Source organism: Corvus hawaiiensis, chromosome 1 (assembly GCF_020740725.1).
Source record: "Corvus hawaiiensis isolate bCorHaw1 chromosome 1, bCorHaw1.pri.cur, whole genome shotgun sequence".
NCBI classification, from domain to species: domain Eukaryota; kingdom Metazoa; phylum Chordata; class Aves; order Passeriformes; family Corvidae; genus Corvus; species Corvus hawaiiensis.
Window position 1 is genome coordinate 77,747,677 of NC_063213.1, and position 20,196 is coordinate 77,767,872.

The window sequence follows — 20,196 nt, forward strand, 5'->3', positions numbered from 1 at the left end:
CTGAGAGGACCCTTATTTCCCTAAGAAATAAATTGTACTGAATGTACAGACAAGGGTACCAGCAATGAAGTGATAGAGGTTCTAAACTCAGTACTTCCAGGATATATCATTGACAATAACAAACACAACTTTGATGACAATTACATAAGTTATCCTAACAGGATAAATGCTAATGACTAGCTAATGACCAAATATCTGAAAATACTACAATTTATTACAGTTATAAAGTATATAATATTTTTTTTAAAAATCAAGCATAGATGATTAACTTGACCTTCAGATTAAGAGAATAAAATCATTCACTGAGAATATTCAAGAAGCTTCAAATTCTAATTGAAATTTTGCATTTTTTCTGTTTACTTATTTCCCCCAAGGGTTCTGAAATAAAACTGAATAGTTATAATTAAATTGCAACCCCTATTCATATAATTACTATTCAATGTACCATAGAGTAATATAGTGAATTGCAAGCATCCAACATGCCACAGCATAACTTAGAAAAAGCAGATTTAGAGGTGGGGGAAGCAGTAAAGTCAATTTCCTGGTTTGATAGAACTCAAAAAAGGATGATGTTATGTAAAACATTTTGAAGGTAATCACCAGTAAGTCTGAATCTTACAAAAGATGTCTCACAGGAATAATAAATGCAGGAATACTGTATACAGAGAATAGTATGACAGAAAAAAAGTAGCCATAAATGCCAAGCCTATGCTCATCAGGAAGGATATGCAAGTGCTGCTAAGGAAGAGGGTCCCAAAGTGTGAATCCTAGTTAGCCTTAAATCAGACATTTTTGATGAAGAAAACAGAATAGTATTCCATTGCATTGGAAAAACAGGGTTGAAATACTGCTTACTGAACCAATAGAAAAGCCAGGTTTCTTTAATCTGGAAGGGAAGAACTTGATCCTGAGGAACTCAAACCAAGAGAAATTCCTAGTAGAAATGTCTTTCATTCTCTTTGCTAGATCAACGTGGTAAACAGATTTTTGCTATTAAAAAGGGTTCCTTTCTAAGCAGGAAGAAGTACTGTCTAACCATAGGAAACATCAACATCCTGGCACTTGGAAGATGATCACTGAAATTCTAGTGAAGTATTTTGCTGGTGCCACAAATAAATGCACTTAATATTTTTCTGTTATGGATTTAGACACTGCTGTCTTGTCAGTGTTTAAGAAACTGAAAATCAGACCATTTCCATGCTTCAAAATACTTACTAGACTGATTTTCAACATCCATACATGTTGCCAGTGGATAGTTCCTATTCATTATCAATCATTATCAATAAGTATTCAAAACATCTATTCATTCCAAATGGATTTTAGAGCCAGAATGCATAATGGTCCTTTATGGGCTCTGATGTGAAGAGTGTGATTTCAGTGATATCCTCATCTATTGGTGTCAGGACGTTTTTCCATGGATCATTTATTGCAGTCGGCAATAGCTGATTTGTGCTGCTCAAGAGCTAGATTTGGGTGATGGATGATGTGGCCCACACACCAGTTCTAAAGAGTGGCTCTTTAGTTGAAAAATAAGGACACACTTTATTTGTCTGTTACTGCACTGTTGCAGTAACAGACAACAGTAGTACTAATTCTCATGAGTACTTGAAACTGCAATGTCTGGAGGAAAGGCAGGACACATGTCCCTGACCAGCCTGAGCTTCTGAGTACTACCAGCATACGATTGCCAAGACATCACAGTACAGACACCTTGGGCTACATATTCTAACAGTGCTGCCTGCCCAAGTATGGATGAATGGAAGATTAGCTTGTGACTGGAGGAGATTCCATGCAAGGACATATTTTCTGTACACTCTTTAGGTCTTTTCTTCCAGCGTATAGATTTATGCACAAATTCATTACTCTAAGGAGCAAACATTTAAATAGATAATGTCTACGTAGAACCAGATTTGAACATCAACTTCCTGCAGCAACGGGTGATGAGACAACACGCTGTCATGTGAACAAGAAACAAAAGGGTATTTTGTCAGTGCATGGTGGCTGGTGTACAGAGAGTAGGTGAGTCTGATCAAAATCCTTGCTGCTGTAGACTTCAGTAGTCCTTTAAGCACTTCTATCTGCTGAGCATGCTAGATGCCAGAGAACCCAGCATTCCTGTGGTCTTGTTCATGGAATTAACTGTTTGGAGAAAAAACACAAGACACATCCTTTACCAGTCAGTTACCGAGACACAGATCTGACAGTTAGGAATCAGAACCTTTACCAGGGTATCAATTTGTTCAGGCATTTTTCACATCATGCGGCAAAAATCTGCTACCAGGTTATATTTAGTGTCCCTGGTGGCCAGCCAGTCTCACAAAATGAGGAAAAGGTGGTCTCCACCTCTTCTCAGAATGGGCAGATCCCATTCTTACCAAATTGTTATCTGCAGGCTGACTGCCTTTTCCTCGGTATCTCACAGATTCTTATTTTTTCTTGAATCCTTGAGCTGCTAACTGTCACCATCTCAACAATTTCATTTCTGTCTTTGTTGTCCCTTTTATTGTCATACATGGCTTTAGCTCACGTCCTTTCTCATTTCTTAGCAACAGAGTTCATAATAAAATTGAATCAAGATCATACTACTGTGTTGTGCCAAATGAGGTCTGAAGTGACAGGCTGAAGGTTACAGTTTGCTGTCACTGCAGCTAGGAATGTCACTGAACACCTGCTCATTAAATACATTCGGTGCCATGTGAAAACCAAAGGCCAGAAGCAAGAATGGATAATGATCCTGGTCTATCATGAATCTAAGCCATTTACAGTACAAAGAGCTGGTAGAGACCTGGAAAAAAGCTTCAGGTTGAGAAATGGGAATCACACTTTTTTCTTGAACAAGAAGGTTATCCCCACCAAGTCAGTATCCTGCAACTGAATTTTTCAGAATGTGATTCAGGTTGCTCGAATCTGGAAGTGTTCTTTAATAAGTAACTAATATGAAGACTTACACTCAAAACTCTGTTAATAGACTGCTATTTGAAAAAAAAAAAAAAAAAGCCTATCCCCATATAACTTATGTAAAGTCAAAATTTAGTTATTATAAGTGAAATCCTAACTGATCAGTGAATTACAGAAGTCCAGATCTAATTACAGAAAAAGAAAAACTGAAAGAAAAGAATGCTACTCTATTAAATAATATCAATACAAATATTAGTAACATAGTTTTAACTACTCACATTTCCAAGTAGCTGCCTCTTTTTAATGTTATAGTCACTATTCTGCTCTCCAGCCAGGCCCTAAGCTTGATGTCTTCAGTCTGGACTGTTGGGGGTGAGGAGGAAAGTAAAGCAAAATCACAGTATTTCCTTCGTCCTTTTCTGAGAGGATAAGTTTTGCTTACCATGTTGGTGGTTTCCTCCTCCTCACTCTGGGTCTGTTTGGAGCAATTTTATGTATTTCCTGACACATTTTTACACCTTGTTTTCTTCACTGTCAGCAAGTCCATGTTGCATTGAAATATTCCAGTTCCTCCTTTTTTGTGTTCCCTACCCTCACAGCAGTTGGGACTGGGGGAAGCTTGGCTATGTGCAGAGAAAGTACTTGGGAAACTGTTTTTCTGGTCTGACCAGAAAATTCTGTCGCATTCTCAGTAAGTTGGAGTGGGTAGCCTGTGTGTGAACTCGAAAAATCACGGTGCCCTTGTGACGTGAGCTGTTTCTAGACGCTGCTCTTAACAGGAAGCTGTTTGTAAAAGATACAGTTTAGCCCAATGCACAGTTCTGATGAAAAAAACAATTCAAATAAAAAAATCTAATGTAGTGCTTCAATTCAGAGATATCTGTTGTACTAAATGACTAGAAAGGCAGAGTCTGCCCAAACTGGGAGGATAGATCAAACTGACAAGAAAAAAATATGATAGCAATAATTGCTATAAGTCTCCAGGGCTCAATAAGGAAACTGGTCAGAGATTTGGAACTGACTTATGAAGACAGAAGTTAAAACATTTATCATAGCAAATTTCATTTGGTTTGACAGTCAGAAGTAAATATGAAATGTGGAAATGTTAAGAGATGGAAAATAATATACTGTCTTCACTGTCCAGGAGTGTATGCAAAACAAGGAATTCAGCCTTTCTTAGATTTGGTGATAGGGACACACAGGTACATTTTTTTATAATACAACAAAGTTTATGAATCTTTGCATTTAATAATAATTGCAAATAATTGCAGCTTTAGTTGTATGAAATGCTGGACAAAGCATATTGTCTTCAGGCATTTCAAATGAGAAACTCAATTACAGGATGAGGTGCATTCCTTACATGTAACAAAGCTTTCATTGTACGATGGTGCACTACATCAAAATTGGGAAAAAATACATAAACATATAATTGTAGTAAAGGATTTACACAGAATTTATAAAACATTATTTACTGAATGAAAGGTTTACTTTGATTCATGACATGATTACTAAAGCAAATTTATTTGTGAATTAAATGCCTGTAAGTACTATGCTGACTAAAATTTCTTGCAAAAGTTTGGTAAAAAATCAATTTATATTAAAAAAAAAAAACCAAAAGAAAAAAACCCAGCCACATAAAAACTCACATTTGGAGAAATTTGGAGAAACTGACACTTACATGACATGATCATTTAAAAGGTAATCTAAAAGCAAGGCAAAATAAAAAAACATGACAGTAATAAACGGGCATGAGGATGTAAGAAATTAAAGAGGAGAGGGAAAAAGCGATCACTGGGAAAATTAATAAACAATGAGAAAAAATATGTGCTCTCCTCTATATATAAAAAAAACCCAAAAAAACCTATCACTGGGGAAACAGAGAAGGAAATACAGGCATAATTGAGACACAGTAGATGTAGGCTTTGGAACCAGCTTTTTTACCAGAAAACTAAAATGCCAAGGTGTTACAAAATAGATTTCAATAAACTATTTTAACAGTAAAAAAATAAGAAAGGATGGAAAGGTAAAAGTGGGGCAAATACTAAAATTAATCTAAGAGAGAATAACGCAAGAGCTGGTTCTGCAATGGAGAGAAAGCAGAATATTAAAGTGGAATATATATTTAGTGGGAATATTCTGGGAATGATCCATCCTTATACACTTATGCAAAATATGTAAATTTTGAGAACATAGCAGTGACATTGTCATAAGTAGTAGATACTTAGACTGAGCTATTAATGACCTTAGAACAAGGGCATGTGTGTGAATAAATTTGCCTATAACTCTATTAGTTCCCCTGTCAGGACACTACACCTGGAATATTGTGTTCAGTTTTGGTACCTGCTATGCAAAAGAGATGTGGGCAGGCTGGAGAGGGTCCAGAGAAGGGTAATAGAGATGATCAAAGGACTGGGAAGCCTGCCATATAAGGAAAGGTTGCAAGAACCTGATTTGTACAGCCTGGGAAAAAAAAGGTTTAGGAGAGCCTTTATTGCCATGTTCCAGTGTTTAAAGGGTGGCTACAGAGGAGATGGAGACTCCCCCTTTACAAGGAGTCACAGGTACAAGTTACTCCTGAGGTGACTCCTATTAGACAAAAAAAGGAAAATTTTTCACAATGAGACAATGAGCCATTGGAATAATCTTCCCAGGGAAGTGGTGGATTCCCCAGTGTAGAACATTTCTAAGATCGAGCTGGACAGGGTGCTGGGCCATCTTGTCTGGATCATGCTCTTGCCAAGAAAGGTTGGACCACATGATCCTTGAGGTTCCCTTCCAGCCTGGTATTCTATGATTCTAAGAAAATGCAGTCCTATTCACACTTAAACAAACAAACAAAAAAATCTACTTATATTTCTTGGCAGGTTAATTCATTACACTGGAAAATAATGTACACCAGTTAACATTTTAAAATGTCAAGCAGATCTGTTTAATTGCATTAGTACCTTTGCAGATAGGAATATATAATTTTGACCTTCTGAATGGTCATATTAACAGTTGAGACAAATCTACATATATCAAGTAATGTAGAATATTTCTTGTAAAGTTCAAAATACTTTGAATCAGTTCACGCAAGATTAGATAAGAACATGCAGAGGGCAGAAGGAAGATGGAGAACTGCATATTCAGCTAAATGTTGATTACCACAAATACATAGGTTTCAATCTGAGTTTGAAATCACAAAAAAGAGTATTTATCTGTTGTGTCAAAAATTTACATGCAAGCATAAACCCAAATATAAATTGAAACCAAAACTGTTACAAAGAGCTGTCTCATTACTCTGTGCGATCTGTTAAAATAATCCAAACACTTCACATTAGGTAACACTGAAATTGAACTGGTAGGTGTTTTAAGGATTGCTTTTTGCAAAATAAACAAATGACATCAGTGTGTACTCCTAATGCCTATATTTGCTCATAAAACTATACATATATGCACCTTGAAACTGCAACAAATATTATGTAATTTTTAGTGGGTTTATCCACCAAAGCATATTAACCAGATCAATGAAACCAGGTTTTAAAATATACCCTGTTCTAACACTGCTGTTAGAAAAATGTTTTTTTCCTTAAAATGTGTAAAATTGTTCATCTGGTTTGTGTTTCCATTTCTGAGTATTTTATTTTAACTGCAGCACATTTATTCTCGATAGCAGGTTAGAAGTAGGTAATAGTGACTTTGACTGTGCCTACAACTGCCTATACTGCCCACAAACTCAGTTAAAACCAGAATGATTCTGCACTTCCTGGAATCCACATTTCACTCCATTCTGTTTAAAAAACAATACATTCTTTAGCCATCTACAAAAGTGTGTAAAACAAACGTTTTATCCTCACTTTTTTATACAAAATAATGGCAATCCCAATTTGGCCAGCCCAAAGAAACCACATACTATTTTGTAATAGCATCTTAATTTAATCTTTTAGAAATACTTTTTGCACTGGAAAATTTCTATGCTCACATTATGTTTAAGAACACGTAGTGAAGAATTCAGATTTCGATTTTCCATACTAGGTAGACAAGTTATATAGTATTTCAAGTAGCATTTTTACCTCTCTTGCCTTTTCCTTGATTCCATCTACAGGATAAAAATTGCTTAGGGAACAAGCAGGTCTTCAATTTTATTTTGTATTTACATCATTCAATATGGACAACCAGATCTTACTATTTTCCATACTAATGCAGGACCAAGAGTACAATTGGAATTTTCTATATTATTGCTTATTGTTCTATCTAGACAACAATTTAAGGACTTTAATATTCACAACACATCCAATAAGCAAGAAGAGATTATTGTTCACACTTCACAGACGGCGTCTTATTGCACTTAGTTTAAAATACTTTATCTGAATGCCATAAAGACTGAATTCCAAATTTAAAAATGATAGATTTTTTTAGAATTATTGGTCATTCACAGGTCTCATTCTCAGTGGAAGATGTGGCTACTCCATACCTATGCTAATTAACCCCAGGTATTTTTGTGAAGAAAGGTTTTCAGTATATTCTTGGTCAAGGAGAAGAAGTCTGCTTAAATGAAGCAGGATGGAGTCCAAAACAAGGGAAGTAAATATTATGTCCCTATATCAAATCTGGATTTAAGCAACTTTTTTTAACATTCAGTGGAATTACTGATTTATTTAGTTTTAGGAAATAATTTAGATTGGAAGGGACCACTGGAAGCCATCTAATTTAATTCCTAGCTTGGTTGTCCATGGCCTTGTTCAGTCAGGTCCATCTCCATGGACAAACAGGCCAATTTTTCCTAACAACCTATTAAATACATTTGATTACCTTCATTGAAAGAATTCTCTCTATATCTAACAGGAATTTCCCTTGCTGCAACTTGTGTTTGCCGGTTCTTATTCCGTTACTCTGCACTTCAAAGAAGTGCACTCTGGACTGAGGTAGAACACTTCTAGGAAAATGTATATGATCCTCTGATGAACAGCAAAAAAGGGGATGACAATTCAAATAAGAAAGTCTGAAGCTGTTTTGCAGAAGAAATGAAGAGCAGATAACTGCTTTGTAACTTTTGTGTGAATTCTAGCATTGCCTGACTCATGATAAATTACAGGCAGAGATTTAGATTGCCTGAGATAGCAAAGTTCCAATTCAGTGGATTACATATCAAGAGACTACAAAAGACAAATATACAGTACCTAGATGAGACCAGATTTGCCCTTCCAATTTGTGAGACCAGGTAAACTAGAAGAATACAAGACCAGGAGCCAGAACCTCAACAGGAATGTGTCAGTAATCTAGACAGAATAGAGAATAAATAAAGTTGTCACTCACATTAACGTTATATTTATATCATGAAGGTGAAGAGACTTTAGTTATTAATTATTGTATTAGACAATGTTTTAACTGCATTACAGATATGATGACTAAGCTACAGTAACACAATTTCTAGAAGTTTACAAAACAATATAAATAGTAGTCCTTTAGGAGTCAATAGACATGAAGTACAGTATTATTTCAAAATGTTGTCAGAAATAACCACTTTGAGTTCCCATATGAGAACTTTATCTTGGGAATGCAAAGGTTCAATTCAATAAATTTGCTCTACACTAGAAGACAATTTCAGCAGGAAAATAACTTTTAGATAATTGCTATGCCAAATGATATGGAAGGGGACATTTAAAATTTTATCATTAAAGTTTATGAAAAAATTCTTTGTGTAATTACTATTTCCCAAACATGGAAATACCCTTTCATTAAAAAAAAAAAAAAAAAAGAAAAAAAGAAAAAAAGAAAAAAAAAGAAAAAGCATACTTCTGAAAAAAATATGTGGAAAATGAATACTGATTTACAAAGTGAACTATCATATGACACTATTAATACAAGAAGCTAACAACACATTCATATTGAGCTGGGTGAAACAAAATCTTGGAAGATGTAATCTCTGTGAAATTACTTTGACCTCCAATGCTCTTAGCTAATCTACATGAACAGATTAATTTTAGGAACATGTACTTAGTAATGGCAGAGCATAAAATCTAGCTTTATGACTGCAATACTAATCTCGAGTAACTAACTGCACACTTATGGTAGGTTGACCTTATCTGGAGACCAGGTGCCAACAAAGCAGCTCAATCACTCTCCCTTCTCAGCTGGACAGGGGAGAGAAAATAAAATGAAAAAGTCTCGCAACTTCAGATAAGGCAGTTTACTAAAGCATGACCAAAGAAAAAAACCCAAAGGTTTTATTTTTCACTTCCCACTAGGAAGTGATGTCCAGACGCTTCCTGGGAAGCACGGCTCCAGTACACATAGTATTTGCTCTGGAAGGCAAACATTGTAAATAATGAATGGCCCCTCTTCCTCTTCTTTTCCTTAGCTTTTTATATCTGAGTTGATGTCACATGGTATGGAATATGCATTTCATTAATTTGGGTCACCTGGCCTGGTTCTGTCCCCTGCCCACCTCCAGGCTACTAATGGGGGGTGGAATGTTGGAGAGACTGCTCTGATGGTGTCCTAGCTCTGCTCAGCAGCAACCAAAGCACTGGTGTGTTATCAACACCTTTTCAGCTACCAATGCAGAGCACAGCACTGTGAGGGCTGCTGTGGTGAAAATTAACTCTATTTCAGTCAGATCCAATGCAATTTTCTTAGTTGAGCGAAAAAAAGATACTCTCTCACTTGACCTTTAACCATGTCCTGAAGTACAAACAGAAGAACTCTAAAGATGGGAGAAAAGCTCCTGAAATTAATTTTCTTACAGTATGAAAGTGGTTATCTGGAAAACCTACAAAGGTGCTCAGAAGTGAGAATTTTTTCCTGGATTCCATGTAATTTCTTGGTTTCAGGATCTCAGGGTATAGGTGGGAACTCTTAAATGTTCTGAATCTCACACAGTATGAACAGTTATTCTGGACTATATGTCCTTATCCAAATTCTTAACAAACAAGCACATTTCTAGTGTTGCTTAAACTGGAAGAAAGGCTGTGTTCATTTAATTACAGAAAGTTCTGTGTAAAGAGAGTAATTAGATTTGCTAAGTGTTCCTTCTGGTAGAACCAGTAGCCATCTAATACACTGTGCCAGCAATATTTCTATTGGAAGTATGATTTTTGTACAAAAAGGTAACACTGTTGCTATCAGATACAGAGACTTCTATAAAAAAAGGAGAAGCAATGTTTCCAGAACAACATCACTGCGGATGTTTCTATAGATGAGATGGAAATGTTTTATTAAATGACATTGCTGCAACTTTTAAACCTTCCAATCAAAGCTATTCCTAAGATTATTCCAGTGTTTAACCCCTGGGGTATTATGAACACTACATTTCCTGATATTTTGTAGTCTAAGCTGTCTCATGAGGATTCTGATTGTAACTCAAGCAACCGCAGCATATGCAAAACTTGTAAGGGCAAGCATAGTTTTCAAGAAATTGGGAGTAGGTACTAATTTTACATTTTCTATATAGTGTTTAATAATGATTCCAACAACTTAGCATATCAAAGACCATAGTACAATTATATTATTTAACACAGTATCTAATAGACTACTCAAAAAATACTAATCACATGCTACAATTCCTGTTCTAAACGGGAGCATAAGTATTGTTTCAACTGAGTAGTTATCCAGTAAAGCAGAGCCAATGATACTGGTCATTGTGCTGACCTTATTTCATTGCATCTCTTGTTCAATCTACTGTCCATATTACCACAGCCTCTTAAAAACTATGGTTTACACTCATTTTTTTCCACAGAAAATATCCTTTCATTTTTAAAACTATTTACCATAATTACAGCATCGTAAATTTAATTTGGTCTCTGAATGCCATTAACATAATGTTTATTTTTACTACTGAATCACCAAAATATTAAATTAAGTATTTGGTAGTCCCAAACTGAACAGACCTCCCAATAGTTTCTCAAAAAGAGTGGCTATGGGAAATATTTCCTATTCCTACTATATATAAAGACTTTATTTTCATGAAAAATATCCAGCTTTTTAAATTGAAATCAAATATTTTTACAATTCATTTATAGAAGAATGATTGCAGAAACTGAATGATTATTTTATTCCAATTGTAAATATATATTAACTGTCATTTTGCACATTTAGGTTATTTCATTATTGGATATTAAGAACAGGGAAGTAAAGTATTAAGCAATTGTATTTACTTCCCTGGTCATCGTAGTTCTCTGCATGCATCTTTAACCTAATACTTTTATTTTTTTCTCTATTTCTTTACTTTAGAATTTTAAGGTTTATACTAAGTAATTTTTTCCATTTTCTTAAAGTCTTCTGTATTTATATATGCCGTTATGCGAGATTTCTTTTATTCTTGCAAGGTTCTAAAAATAATTTTCCAGGTTTTATCTTATTCAAATTGATCTGTCATTAAAATCAATGGTGTCAACTGTCACATCAATTGAAATATAGTTAACAGAAATCAGTCTTTTTTCCTTTTTTTTCTTTTTAAATATCACGAGTTTGATTCCACTTTTATCAATCAGGTCACTGTATCTTACAAACTCCCTTAAGCCTTTTAGATGTCACTCTGCTATTTTGTTTCCCTTCCAACATCTCTACATGTCACATTGGACAATTATATTAATTTGCCTGATCTTTTCCCATATTTCATGTAAAGCTGCAAAGCAACTACTTAATTAGTAAAAACCTAAGGAATTTTTGTTTGTTTCTTTCAAAGAGACTCGGAGTATCCTACACATCACTCTGAAATCCCCTCTGTTGATGTATCAGAAAGCCAAGTCTTGCCTAGGGCTGGTTCTGTGATCCCAGCAGTAGGACATGTAGGCCTTAGTATTCCCTTGATTTATAAGTTGCATGAATGATTTTATGGTGGTAACTCAACTCTGATAAGATCCTTTTTCCTGAAACTGAATCTCCTCACACTGCTGTATTACGTAAGTTCAGGTCTTCTTGAGCCTGCAGCATTCCAGTCTCCAACAAAATTAAGGTGTTTTGTATTTACCAGTAACTTCCTTAGTTCTATTAAGACCAACCAGCTATTAAGGAAGGCTCATTTCCTTCTCTGGATCATAAAGGAATCACTCTGTATAAGCTCATATGTAGTTTTCCTCAGCGTAAAATATAAGGAGCCATATATCATCAGGCATAAAATATCAGGATACAAGGGCAGGCTGCTTCTGGGAGGGACAAGGAGCTGAGCATAGCAAAGCAGGCAGAGGCAATTGTCACACTGACAATTTATGATCTTTCAGCTAATGAAAAACAAAGGCCTGAAGCAACTATCTCAATTTCTTTGCTTGCAAATTGCACTTCTGTGTAATGTTGGGTTTTAGAATATAATAAGGAAAGGAGGCAGAATTTTAGTTCACAGAAGGATGGAGTGATTAAAAATGTAAAACACAATACTTTCATGCAGAAGTAGGTTTAAAACTTTCCCTTCAACAACATCAACATTTTTTTTTTCTTATGGTGTAACCCATTCATGTTCTTTTTATACAAAATAAAATACTTTAAGTGAGATTCATATGCTGAATAAAGCCACTATTTTGTCTTATGTTTTAAGGTAAAAAGCACAGTTGAAGCTGTGCTGTTCACATATTAATGAACAGTACAGGTATTAATTATGTGGTCCGACTCCTTCTAGCACAATCTATGCTTGCATATATCCTCTTTTCCTCACTTGCATATCTAGTGTACTTCTACTGTCTTCAAAACATTAATATTCCATCTCAGACAATCTGTCTTTGAGCTGCTGCTTCATTTTGTTTGGGTTTTTTTACATTGTCCTGTTTTAATTTGTCTGAGCACAAGTCAAAAAAAACCCCTTTTAACAGACTCTCCCTGCTCCTGCATTCTGTCTAGAGGGGGCCTGGATGGCTGTGTGAACTAGAATTTTAGATCCAAGCCTCTATTTAAATCCTGTCTGCTCTTCCCTAGACTTATGCACATATGCATTGACACCACGGCAAAAGAAAACACACTGAATCAATCTACCAAATTCATTCATTGCATAGTCCTTATGCAGGCACCATGTACCTCCAAGTTCTTAGCAGAAAGTTCCATTAGAAGGGAAGCAAACTGTTAATCAAATACATTCTATCTTTCTCTGCAGTGTCCATGCCAGTCCTACATATTTGCATGCTACTCTTTTCCTCTGGTTAAGCAGTTTTCCTCTCTGACATTCCACTCTCTTACCCTTCACCAGTGATTTAATGATGGAGGTGTTCTCATAGTCTGATGCATTACTGGTATGATATGTCACAGTCTGGTGTGTTAACTAAACAAGTTTTTTAATTTCATTCTGCTGACACAAGCCAGAACATGGGGCAACAAGATCACTGGCTTTATCCAGTAGAATTTTTATTCTTACATACACATATACATATATGTACACACACTCATGTTCTGTGAACCTCAAGAGTTCAGGTCACAAAAATCCTTCATGCTATTTCACACCAAGATATTCTAGTGCCTTCTTTTATTAATACTTCCTTGTATTCTATGTAAATGTTTTACATAAACTAGGGCTTCATTCTTGCAGAGGACACTGAGGGAAGACCTTGTTGTCACAGCTTCCTTACGTAGGGAAGCAGAGGGGCAAGTGCTGTTGTCTCTGATGACTTGTGATAGAAATGTCATGAAGCTGTCAGGGAAGGTTTAGGTGGGATACTAGGAAGAAGTTCTTCATTCAAAGGGTGGTCAAGTACATTAAACAGGTTCCCCAGGGAAGTGTTCGCAGCACAAAACCTGACAGAATTCAAGTGTTTGGACAATGCTCTCAGGCACATGGTGTGATTTTTAGGGAGGTGCAGGGCCATGAGTTGGACTCAATTGTTGCGGTGAACCATGACCAACCCCAGGGTCAGCTGGATCAAATGGACCAAAAGATCCATTGGTTTGGTGCCTCCACAGCCCAAAAGCCTCACAGGCAGCACCCAAAAGGCTGTGAAAAATATCTGTGCCTTACCATTGGCCACTGCCCTCCCCTCCCCTTATTTCTCATATTTGGTTGTCTTTCCAGAGAGTTTTATGTTCTCAGGTTTGATTGGCCCCTTGTTACACCCCCCCACCTACTTCTTCTCCCATTTGCTACCCCACCTCTGCAGCACCCCCTAACTGAGGTGTTATTGGTTACCGTGTGTTTTCCACGCCCATTCTGTAGGGGTATAAAACCCCATGACAGCCCCATTTCTTTGGCTTCTCCATGGTTTTTCTTGTGTTTTTCAATAAACCCACTCACCCACAAAGAAGTCCCTCTGCTTTTTTCCTGCCTCCTTCACGCACCTTCGCCATTGGTGGTCAAGGTGAACCCGACCTGGAGCTTCACCTGCCCTCCTGCACCGTGATCGGCCTCCGTCCTCGCCTTCGAGACAGGCAGAAGATTGCCCAGTGCCCAGGACAGCGTGCTAGCTGGCAATGGCACCGCAGCACTCAATGATCCTTGTGGGTCCTTCCAAATCAGGATGTTATATGATTTGATGATTCTTACTCTTTTCATGACATTATCATATTAATGACCTAGACCTATGATGTGGTACACAAGAACCCAGATGCTTCCCTCCTTAGCAAACACCTCAAGGTCCCATTCTGCAGTCAATACTATTGTTATTCCTCTCGAAGTGCTATAATGCTCAGTTTTATGCCTCTTGTACTATCATAATCATTCAGGCTCCTTAGCTCTTCCTAGCTGATACTATAATATCCCTGCTTCCTTAAAACTTCTTACCCTTGTGCCTGCAGGTATCTTTAGTCCGCTTCTGCTTTTCCTACTGCAAAGATTTTAAACAGAAATTACACTCCCCAAGGAGTAATTTTTAAAAACACATTTAGTAAGAACTTTCCCCACTATTTTCCATTTAGATGCAAACCCTTGTTGTCTCATATAGCCAGTTCTTCAATCTGGGACTCATACAGCAATTAAGTATTAATTCCTCATTTAATCCAGTACTTTTCATTTGACATTATACCAGATGTTTTATAATTATGGGATTGCATCTCCTTAATATAGCTTGGACAAAACCAGAAGAAACAGTAGAAGAGGGAAATCTGACATGATATCTCTGGTATATTCAATTTGTACCCTTTTGTTATGATCCAGTTTTAAGGTTCTTAGAAATGCCTCTGCCCAAATTAAGGTGCAAACGAGACCATATGCCAGTGACAATAGTAAGGGTTTTATTTGATGGTAAATATGAGAAAGAGAGAGAGAGAGAGAGAGAGAAAGAAAGAAAGAAAAGAAAGAAAGAAAGAAAGAAAGAAAGAAAGAGAAAGAAAGAAAGAAAGAAAGAAAGAAAAAGAAAGAAGGAAAGAAAGAAAAAGAAAGAAAGAAAGAAAGAAAGAAAGAGAAAGAAAGAAAGAAAGAAAGAAAGAAAGAAAGAAAGAAAGAAAGAAAGAAAGAAAAAGAAAGAAAGAAAGAAAGAAAGAAAAAGAAAGAAAGAAAGAAAGAAAGAAGTAGAAAATAGGTGGGAGGGACAGAAAGAGTGACAGGGACAGAATAAGGAAAATATCACCACTCCGTGGATCCCAACGATGTTCATTGATCTTCTCCAGCTGCTCTCTCGGTGGTGAAGGTCCCCGAGAAGGCACAGAGTCCCATGGGTGTACATGCTCAGGCTGGGTGGGCATGTCCGGCCATGTCCCCCTGGGGTGGGGGTCAGTCTCTCACAGCAGACTCTGGGTCTGTTGCACCACGTGCAGCCCTGTGGGGCCAAGCCTCTCACGGGAATGTCCCGTGGATGTGCCCTGTGGGGCTGGGGGTTCCATAGCTGGGCCAGTTTCTGTAATCAGAGGATGGGTGTTTATTGCCTCTCACCAGAGGCTGCACCAGGCACCCAAAACCTCCCCCTCCCCCCTCGGCTGGGGGGAGTCTGTGTAAACCTGGCTTCTGTGAGCTGTGCTCTCCCCCCACCTCAAACTCAACCGGGGATAGTTGCAGCTGGTGGCTTTGGCCTTTTGTGGATGCAAACCTTTCCCTCAGCCTGAGATGACTGAACAATGCATTTCCCTTTATCTAATCAGCATTTTGACTTTCAGTCCAAAGTCCCAGTCTTCAGGGAGGCTTCTTTGGTTGTAGCTTCTTTATAATGAGCAAAACTTTATATCAATGTTTGAGGCATTAACTATTTTCAGTCTCTGACACCTCTCCTTCCATATCCTGTAAAATTTGAAGTTGAATTTATATGGTCCAGCCAATCCAGTAACATCCGAAGAGTACAGAATTGTGGTATAAAATCCATAATGCCCTGTCCTACTTCAATATGAATACATCCTTTATCTTACATTAAACACAAGATTTAAAAACACCTTAAAGCATTAATCCCCCTTTCTAATGGAAAAAAAAAAATCCATTTTAGTTGATCCAAGCTTTTAAAATAGTCCTTTGTATGAGTTTGGTTATCCTTTGATGCCTTGTCCCTTTTAGATCTTCTTAGTGTTGTGTAATTGACCAAAGGAAGTATAAAAGTGAGTCATTTCACTGACTGAAAAAATTTCTGCAGGTAATACAGTTCATTTTTTTTTCCCTCTTATCATTATTGTCAGTATTAATCTATGCCAGCAAAATGTGTAAGGTTCATTTTATTATTTTCACTTCAGAAGGCAGTGAAGAGATACTGAATATTCAGAATTTAACCTTTTATATAATGCATTTCGGCTTAATGCATCAACAAACAAAACTGATATTGATGCACTTAATCATTGCCTATTTTTACCTAGCTGTTAATGTATTAACTCAAATTGTTGAAAACACTTGTTGTTAATTCTTACAGTTAGAGTTCACTCTTTCCATCAAGAGGAGTTCCACAGTCACAAACAAATGCAAGAAAAATGGTGAAGTTCTATGTGGGTAAGTTTGAGCTGTAGGTAAACTGAAAAATCCAAATAAAAAGAATGCTAATCTCCTTAAACTCTTCATTTTACTTAGTGAAAGTTTAAACACACATAGTATGCCCAAAATACTTCCATCAGTTTTCTCTGGAAAAAAATGCACATCACTTGGTCCTTCACATTTCTGTAAAAACTATTAGTCCTGAAACAGAACACAGGGAAGGCAAATTGCCTTTTGGCCTCTATCTACTCTCCTTTGCAATCTGGACAGAATAAGGGCACAGGTTAGCTTCCAGTCTACTATCCCTGATGCTCAATACAAAGTAAATAATTTTCTGAATAAAAATTTATAGACCTCACAATAAAAATAATTTTATATACCTGACAATGTACAGACACTTAAGATTACAGAAATTTCTCTCTTTTTTTTCCTCCAAATTAAGTTACTATAGCTCTATCTTCTCTCAATCTACACATTTTTCACTTATTCTTCCTCTTGTCCCACAGGCCATACACCTAGATGAGCAACAAAATCCATAAATAACAATCTTGAAGACTGCTGTTCACTAAAGTTCAACTCAATTCCTTTAGCTGTATTTTCTGCACTTGACACAAACTACCTTCTCATAACACATTATGTTCTATGTGTATCTAATCTCTCAGAAAATATTTTTACTTCCTTTTTTTCCACTCTTTTAACTTGTTCTTGGATGCTGCAAACATAAATGGCTTTCAACTTTGAAAGAGTTTTATTCTATATTTGCTCCTTTACAGAACTTTGATGTATGTTACCTTGCAGTCTGTTCATAATACTTTCTGTGAGTATTTATGACAGCTTACACTAGGTTCAAAAATCATTATTTGAATAAATTTGTTCAGTAAAGCTACTTCCAGTGCTCACATTTGCAGAAGACAGCTTCATATGGCTAATTACAACACTCTAGATTCTTTCTTCTAGTAAACTTTTGACCAAAGACTGTATCCTAAACTTAATACTCATTCTTTTTATGGTTTAGATTAGGCCAAGTGATACTTTAATGATTCTTCTACAAAATATAGACTAAATTCTTCTCCCTCCCTGAGATTTATTTTTGAAAACTTTTCCAAAAACCCTTTCAGAGACTTTGACAAATTTCTCTTTGTAAACCCATGTTGGCAGCTGATGATCTCATTCCCAATTCTTTTTCAAACATCTGGTCTTAATATCACTGTGGATTATAAGCCTTCTCTGATATTGAAGTTCTCAGCCCATAATTAAAAAGAGAAAACTCTGGCATTTTAGCATTTTTTTGACAAATAGAACTTCCAGTAGGTTATGTTTAAAAAAAAAAAAAACAAAACAAATCAGAACACAATTGCTGTATGGTTCATTATATTAAAATCTTCAATAACTAAACTACATACTCAAAATGTTGCACACATTTTAATGCTAAAAATGCTGACATATTAATTAGAACATAAATGTCGGTGAGTGGGACCCATTCCCATGGGAGGATGAGGTGGAAGCCGTGAGTGATCCCAACTCACCAGCCAGGACACAATAGCACAACATCTGCAAGCTGTGGGCAGAGCAAGGTGCAGGTGACAGGCTGCACTGTCTGTCCCAGACAAATTGAAACACTCGGCTGGGTCCAGAGTCCCCCTAGTGAATCTAGTCAGGAGATGAGGCCAGAAACATCACTGGAAACATGACTGGAAACTACTCATCCAAGGACAGAACTTGAGAAAGCACACCTCCAGCATGGCTCTGACAAGGAAGGGCCATCTGGCCTGCCCTGAAATGAGGTTCTGGACCCACACGCAGGATGTGAAGGGTAGATCCAAGGGAGGCTACTCAGGAAGTTAATATGTCATGGTGTACTCTGGGTCCTAACACTTAACTAAGAGACTTTTTCGAGTTTCTGTATCTATTTTGGTATTGTGACCTAAATGTTCTACCATTCTGAGTTCAGTTAAGTATAAGATTTGCTTTAAGGAAAAGCTTATACATAATAAATCTTGGACATGAGAACCAAATTTTGAAAATATAAATGCAAAAGAAATAAAATATATACATGCAAGTACAAGGGTTTCTCTTGATCTCATTCACCAAAGTTTTCTGAACTGGAAGTTTTCATATAGCCTTCTAAAGCATTCTCTGCTACTGAAGTTCTTAGCCAACAGATGGAATATAATGACATTAATTTTTGTCATTTTCAAGCTGAGCGTTTGTAATCCCATTTCAACTGTCTTTACAACTTGAACACTTTTTTTTCTACTAGAAATCTCCTGTTTCATCTTACAATTATAGTTTCTCTTTTAGTTAATTTCTTTAAACTCATCAGAGAATTATCCAAAATTTTATTCAAATTATGCAACAATCGATCTGACTAATTTCGGTGGTCTTAGCTTTTCATTTTTTAAAATACATTAATCTTATAAATTTTGCATCACTTGAGACTTTGCATGCAGTCTAGAAAGCCATTATAATGGAAAAGTATTTGGGTTTTCTTGTTTGTTTTGTTGTTTCATTTTTTCCCCCCTCCCACGCCCTCCACCCCCTTCTCCTGAGAAAAAACAAAGGCATACTTTTATATAAAGGAAATAATTTGACAGAGTTTTAAAACTTAGCATTTTGAAAATATCTACAAGTGGTATTCATTTAATTTATGTGACTGTGGTTTTATTTTTAGAGCTGCTCATTTAAATTTTTTTCTGACATTTATCTGAATAAAAATTTCTCAATGGAAACAGTGTAGAAATTGTTTTGATTACCAACTCTTCAAATTGCTGTAGATAACAGGAGGCAAGGATTAGACTATCAAGTAGCCATGTATCTTTGTCTCTACACAGCTTCCAAGCCTGTGATGATCCTGTGTCATCATCTCTAGATATGTGTAGAAGTGAGTGACGCATCTGGATAGTATTTTTTTCTAAAGAGGTTGTCTAATATTAAGCATGTAGTTTCTGCATACCCTATGGCAGAAAACAGGGAGACTTCTATACTCAAGTACATGAAGGTACACTTGCTCTGTACTTTGGAAGGAGGGAAATTTTTACGTATAGCACCTTAATAGTGAGTTTAAGAAAGAAAGGGAGAATGAGAGTACATCTGGCATACTCACACCACCACCAGAGTTCTGTGACCAGCTAGGAATCTTTCTCTTGCTATCTTACACCTGTTCTCAACCTTGAATCATATTAGTCCAATAAAACATTGACTCATTAATTTAAATCAAAAAACTTTTTCTTTTCGATCAAATGTCACAAATATGAAGTCTTCTCTGATATCAGCATTCAAGGACTGCCATAGAGCATCTCTATCAAAACAGAAACAAAGAGACAAGGACAAATAAACTAAATTTCAAAGTGTATTATTTAGCCATTAATGATGTATCACTGTATGATTCAATTGCATCTCATCTAGAAACAATTATTTCTAATATTAACATTTTATAAAATGGTCCCATTTCTGCTGGTTTTTGTGGAGCTATGTTATCTTCCTAGGAAACTGACATTCATTTCATGACAAGAGTATGTAAAATA